A 6,001-nucleotide genomic window follows, 5' to 3' on the forward strand; every position below is an offset into this window, starting at 1 on the left:
CAAGGGCGACCTCACATTCAGGCCTGCACCTGGAGCTCCTGGGGCCAAGGAGCCAGGCTGGGGAAAGGGAGGACAAGGAGAAGGCAGTGGGAGGGGTGCTGGGTCCTGAAGCTGGAGTCTGAGTACCACCCATGTGGCCCATTCAGAAATTTCTCTTTCTGCCCTCCCTCATCCTAGAGCCTTCCTAGCAGGCTCAAGGGGAGACCAAGTCACCTGGCCTGGCCGGAGGCGGGGCTGCTGAGCGGTCCAGGGCAGGGTCCTAACCACTGTCTGTTCCAGTGAGATCTAATAAGGGGAGGGGAGCAGGTAATATAAGGCCTGCTGGGAGCTTGGGAGGCCCTGCTTCTTCAGAGACATGCTGAGAACTCCAGCAGGTCCCCGCACTGAGCAGTGGTCTGTTCTGTCAGCTCTATAATCCCCCCACCTGGGACAGAAAGCCTGACTATCTTCAGGGCTCTGAACTACCCTAAAAACCTCAGCCAGTCATTCGCTAGGTTGACTACAGAGATTTCCCAATCAGGCACCTTCAGGCTGACGAGATACGTCCTACTCCTGAAATAGACTCCAGTCTTCTCCCAATTCCCAGAAGAAAAAAGTTAATGGAAAGAAGTTCCTCCATATTAAGCTGTCTCTCCTGTAAATTTTTTTTCTTGAGACTGGCTACCTCTTGTCTATATATGAACTTGGTAGGTGATTTTACCTGCTTTAGCATAAACTGTTTATTTTGGGTTACATACATCTTTGTTTTGTTGTTAATTCACAAAGAAGTACCTTGACTTTGCAGCTGCTCCACTATTGAACAAGTTGTTAGAACCTGAGTTCTACCTTTTGACTAAAGGCAAAAGGAATTGTGAGGAAGGTGACTTAACTGCAGCCACAGTTACCCTCCACCATCAAAGTCATCAAAGGTATCAAAGCCACAGTTTTTAAAAATGTATACCATCTAACCAGCCCAGGTGATGACCTGGCTTCCCACTTCACGGAGGAAAAGAGAATGATCAGAAGACAACTCCACAAAATCCCACAACAATATCTGCCCACTTATCACATAGTTTGTCTTCCTGATTATTCGATGAACCCAACCTGCCTTGATCTAATGTCCACCACTCCTTGACCCAAGCCCTTGTCTCTCTCTCCTACTCAAGGACAATGCTCCAGTAATTAATTCTCTCTTCCATATCATCAGTTTTCACTCTCTGTCAGACAAGTCCCATCCACAGACACACATGGTGTTATTTCTTTCATCTTAGTGAAAACACTTCCTTCACCAGCTGTTACCCTATTTCCTTGCTCCCCTCTGCAGCAAACTCTTCAAAAGAGCTGTCTATGTTGATTGTCTCAGTTCCTCTCCTCCCACCCTTTCTTACACCATCTTTAATCAAACATTTCTCACGGCTCTGGTCAGGGAGCTCCATATTGCTACACGGCTCAAATTCAACGTGATCAAATGTGAACTCTTAATCTTTCCCATGCAAACTTGTTCTACATTCTTCTGAATTGATGGCAGTTCCGTCCTCCTGCTTACTCAGACTGTCTTTGACTCCTATCTTTCTCCTATTCTTCACATCCAATCATCAGTGAGTCCTATTGACTCTACCTTCCAGAATATAAGATCCAGTTGCTGCTTCTCACCAAGCACTGCTACCATCTTGGTTCAAGCCACCATTCTCTCTCACCCAGACATAGCTGGAGCCTTCTAAGTGCTCTCCTTCTCTCCACCAGTGCCTCTCTGCAGTCAATTTTGGACACAATAGCCAGTATGCAGTGTGATTCTCTTAAATAGGCAGCTCACCTCATTCCTCTCTGCTCAGCATCCTGCAGTATGTCCTCATTTCACTTAGAGTAAAAACCAAAGCCCTCCCGATGGCCAGCAAAGCCTGACGCAGCCTCGTGTACCTGTTACTCCCTGACTTCACGTCCTCTCTCCCCTTCACTCTGTTCCACCACAACGGCCTCCGCACCGGTCCTGGGACATGGCTGGCACACCCCCACAGCACGTGCACTGCTGTTTCCTCTGCAGGGAATGCTCTTCCCCTAAATACCATCATGACTAAGTTCCTCATCTTCTTTAAGTCTTTGCTCAAATACCACCCTGTCCACGAGGCCTGTCTTGGCCATCTGACGTCATAGGCACACTGCCCCCCACCCCAGCATTCGCAGGCTTCCTTATCCTACTGGTGTTTTTCTCTTCTTCCACAGCACTTAACATCTTTTACCACACTAGAAACTTTATGCATTTATGTTCACTGACTATGTTCCCTTGCTAAAACTTAAACTGCAAAAGGGCAAGTATCTTTGCTATTTTATTCACTGGTCTGCCCTGAGCCCTTAAGGCGGTGCCTGACATGTAGTCAACATTAAAAAAAATTTTGTTGAATAATGAACAACTATTATCTGTAATTATTACAAAAGCCTCACAAGATTTTTTTTTACTATTTACATTTTACAGATGATGAAACCAAGGAAAAGGGAATGAACAATTTTCAGTCTCACCGTGCGCCAGACTCTCCATATGCACTATCTTATTTATTCCTCCCGTGTTCCAAGGCTCAGAGGGGTTAAGTGGCTTCCTGAAATCACATAAGTGGTGAGAAGCCAAGGCCCACTGTGAACAAGGTCTGACATAAAACCGCAGAGGAGGCCCGACAGCTCTCCCCACTCCTCCACCAAACACCTGCCACACCCTGGGCTGGTCAGGGATCTGCAGTTCCCTGAGACACAACTGTCTTTGGCCCAGAGAATCCACCGCATCAAGCCCTGATGGCATCCCTTGAGGGTCCTGTCTGGAGACCAGCTGCCACTCTCTACCTTTCCTCCTGCCCCCATGTTCAGGCACCCATCCCACCAGTGACTCATGGTGACTGACAGTCACACAGCCAGCCCCAGGCCCTCCAACTCACAAATCCAGGAAGAGGTTTCTGGTATTCACTTGTCAACCTTGCAAACATTTTTCCCAGTTTTTATCAGGGCTTTCCAGGCCTTGGAGTCCAGAGAAGTACACATTGGCCCACGACTTGTCACTGCCTCTGTCAGAAAAGAACACTAGCTCTTCCGTCAAGACCATCCTCAAAGCCCTGAAGACACTGACAACCAATGGTAATTCCAACACTATTGGCTCCTAGGACATGCTAGATGCTCCTGAATGCTTTATGGACATCACACCTCATTTAATTCACACAGCACTGTAAGGAAGGTACTGTTAACAACCCTATTTGCAGATGAGAAAAACGGACGTACAAGGAGGTTCAGTCACATTCCTAAGGGACTATAAATGGTAAGTAATCGAGCCAAGATTTCAACCCAGGCCTCCTACCCCCACAGCCTGTGTTTCACTGAGACCCCACACTTCAGCATGAGAGCACGTGGAACACGTAAACAGCACCTCGGGCTGTTGAGAGCTCCAGCACCCTCCAGAGCAAAGGCATTCCTGGTCACGGGCAACAGCCAGGGTAAACAAACTGACACTGTATCTTCTAATACAGCTATCCGCGGTTAACTTCTTTACCGTCTTACAGACCCCATTCTTCCCTTCCTAAAGAACCAGCCCTGCATTTTCCGCTAGAGCTGCCATCTATTATTCATGGCTAAATGTAGCATTTCCACATTGCCAACATCACACAGTATCTTCACACCAAGCCTTCTCAGCCTGCTCCCCATCTCAGCCCCTCTCACCGCTGTCTTTTCTTTTTCCATCTACTCATTAACTAAGGGCAGCCTCCCTTCTCCTAAGCACCAGTTTCACATCTGCTTCCCAGTGGCTGTGTGGCTCTGTCTTGTTCCTAAAGCAATCTCTTAGGGGGCTCATTAATCATTTATCACACACACTTCCACCTGCCTCGCTTTTCTTCCTTCTTCTCTTTTAAACACTGATTACTTGATCTTTAGAATTGCATACATTTCCACTTACCAGATATTGGTCAGACATCCACTCTGTGCCTGCCTATTGTGGTGACATCTCTGAAATAGCTGTCTTTGGAAAAGCTATGGTTTGACCAAATAGTGAAAGCAACTTTAAAACCTCTGAAGAAGTCTCAGGAGGAGAGAAAGATCCCTGTAGGCTGGAGGAAATCAGGAAGGCTTCATGGAGGAGGTGAAGTTTGCGCTGTTCTTGGATAGGATTTAGCCAAAGGGAATCTTACATGCAAAGGCAAGGAGGTGGAAGTTAGTAAGGCTTAGTCAAGTACCAAGGAAAAGATTCCAGTTGGAGAAACATGAGAGAGAAGTTTGGATGAAATCCTAAAAGGCCTTAATGCCAAATGAAAAGTCACTGAGATCATATTCTGGAAGTGCCAAACTGCCTGTGTTGCACACTTTCTCTGCTGATCTGCCACAGAATTCTCTCAAGAATGATACTCTGGTGTTGTATGAAAGGAGAGAAGGCTAGCACTCCCCCACCTCCCACAAGGACGGAGGAGGCCCTCGGGCCTGACAACACGCATATGGTTAAGGCATTGCCACCCACTTCGTGGTATCTAACCATTGTTTTTAATCAGTTATACTTCAATTTTTTTTAATGAAAAAAAATACGGGAAAACGGAAGAATAATATTCTGTGCCTATTGTCCCAGGGTCAGTAAGATACCAACAAGAGGCTCTCCATCACTTACTCAGCCCCTGGCCCAGAAGATATGTCTGTCCACTAGACACACACACACACACACACACACACACACACACACCACACACACACACACACTCTCACACAGAGAAATCTGAATAGCCCATTCCTAGGCTATGACACTCTCTGACAAACAAACTCAGCAGCTTTCTGTTCCATCCTGGAGTCAAACCCATTCTGCATAAAGAATTCAGCCAGCGCCTAAGATGCCATAAGCCAAGAGTTTACCTCACCCCCTCCTCCAAGATACAGCTCAGCTCCCAGGCCACTTGCCTGGGCCCACAGCCCCCACACATGTTCTGACCCCTGAGGGTGTTTCAGAATACAAGGGACAGCTCAGTTCACCTGCGACTCAGCCCCCTGAGAGTCAGGGTCTCCTCAGTGTCCACCTACACAGTGATCCCTAAGCTGAGCTGTTTCTCACATGGTGGTCAACCCACATCCCACCCAACATGCACCCTAGACCCAGGTTAGGTGGGAACACATCCACCCTGCTCAGCAATCCCAACCCTACCTTCCTCCGCTTCTCCCTACAAATGGACAGACTGTCCCTAGAAGCAGGTCAGTGCCAGCCACCAGCCACCAGCCACAAACATCCAACCCCTCCCATCCCGGTGCCGGGCCCCTGGCCTCCAGCCCCACTCCAAGCAGAGAGAGCCAGTGGAAGCAGGGAGGCTGCAAAAGGGAGAAGAGCATGAGAAGCCCCGTCATCAATCTCTGATGCCATTTCTTGCTATATTTTTTTTTGCATTGTGGTAAAATACACGTAACACAAAATCCACCATTTTAAAGCTTACGATTCAGTAGCATTTAGCACATTTACAATGTTGTGCAACTATCACCACTACCTAGTTTTGGGACGTTCTCATTTCTCCAAAGGAAACTCTGTACCCATCAAGCCGTCTCTGGCCAAGCCATCCCACTAATCAGCTTTCTATCTCTATGGATTTGCCTATTCTGAATATTTTATATAAATAGAGCACGTGTCCTTTCGTCTTTGGCTTCCTTGATGGTGTTTTGAATCCATCCTTATGCATGTTGAAAACCCTGAGGGTCTAGGCTCTAATGACAAAGAACAGGGTCTTGCCTGATGGACCCAAAACACCAACCAGATGGAGTCTTGAGAAACATGGCCCACCTGCCTTCACACATAGAAGCTGAGTATCCTCACCCTACAGAGGGCCAGGCCCACCTACTTAGTCGAGGCTCTGTGAGGCCCCAAGAGATCTAAACTAGAGGCAGAAGCTACAGCTTCCCTGAGCAACCCAAATGGGGGGCTTCAGCTTAGAGGAAATGACAGGGAGGTAAAGGAAAGGCCTGGGGCAGTCAAGGAAAGCTTCACAGAAGAAGCAGCGCTGATTCTGGTCCTGAAAAGGTGGTCAGG

The 6,001-nt window shown here is 47.7% G+C and overlaps 1 non-coding gene across 1 annotated transcript; it reads left to right on the forward strand.

Annotated features, from left to right (window-relative positions):
- Positions 1 to 4,357: 4,357 nt before the first annotated feature.
- On the forward strand, positions 4,358 to 4,488 carry LOC116284897 (U6atac minor spliceosomal RNA). Its single transcript, XR_004194552.1, has one exon. It is a non-coding gene; the product is annotated as a U6atac minor spliceosomal RNA (small nuclear RNA).
- Positions 4,489 to 6,001: the final 1,513 nt, after the last annotated feature.

The sequence above is a fragment of the Vicugna pacos genome, chromosome 21 (genome assembly GCF_048564905.1).
Source record: "Vicugna pacos chromosome 21, VicPac4, whole genome shotgun sequence".
NCBI lineage: Eukaryota > Metazoa > Chordata > Mammalia > Artiodactyla > Camelidae > Vicugna > Vicugna pacos.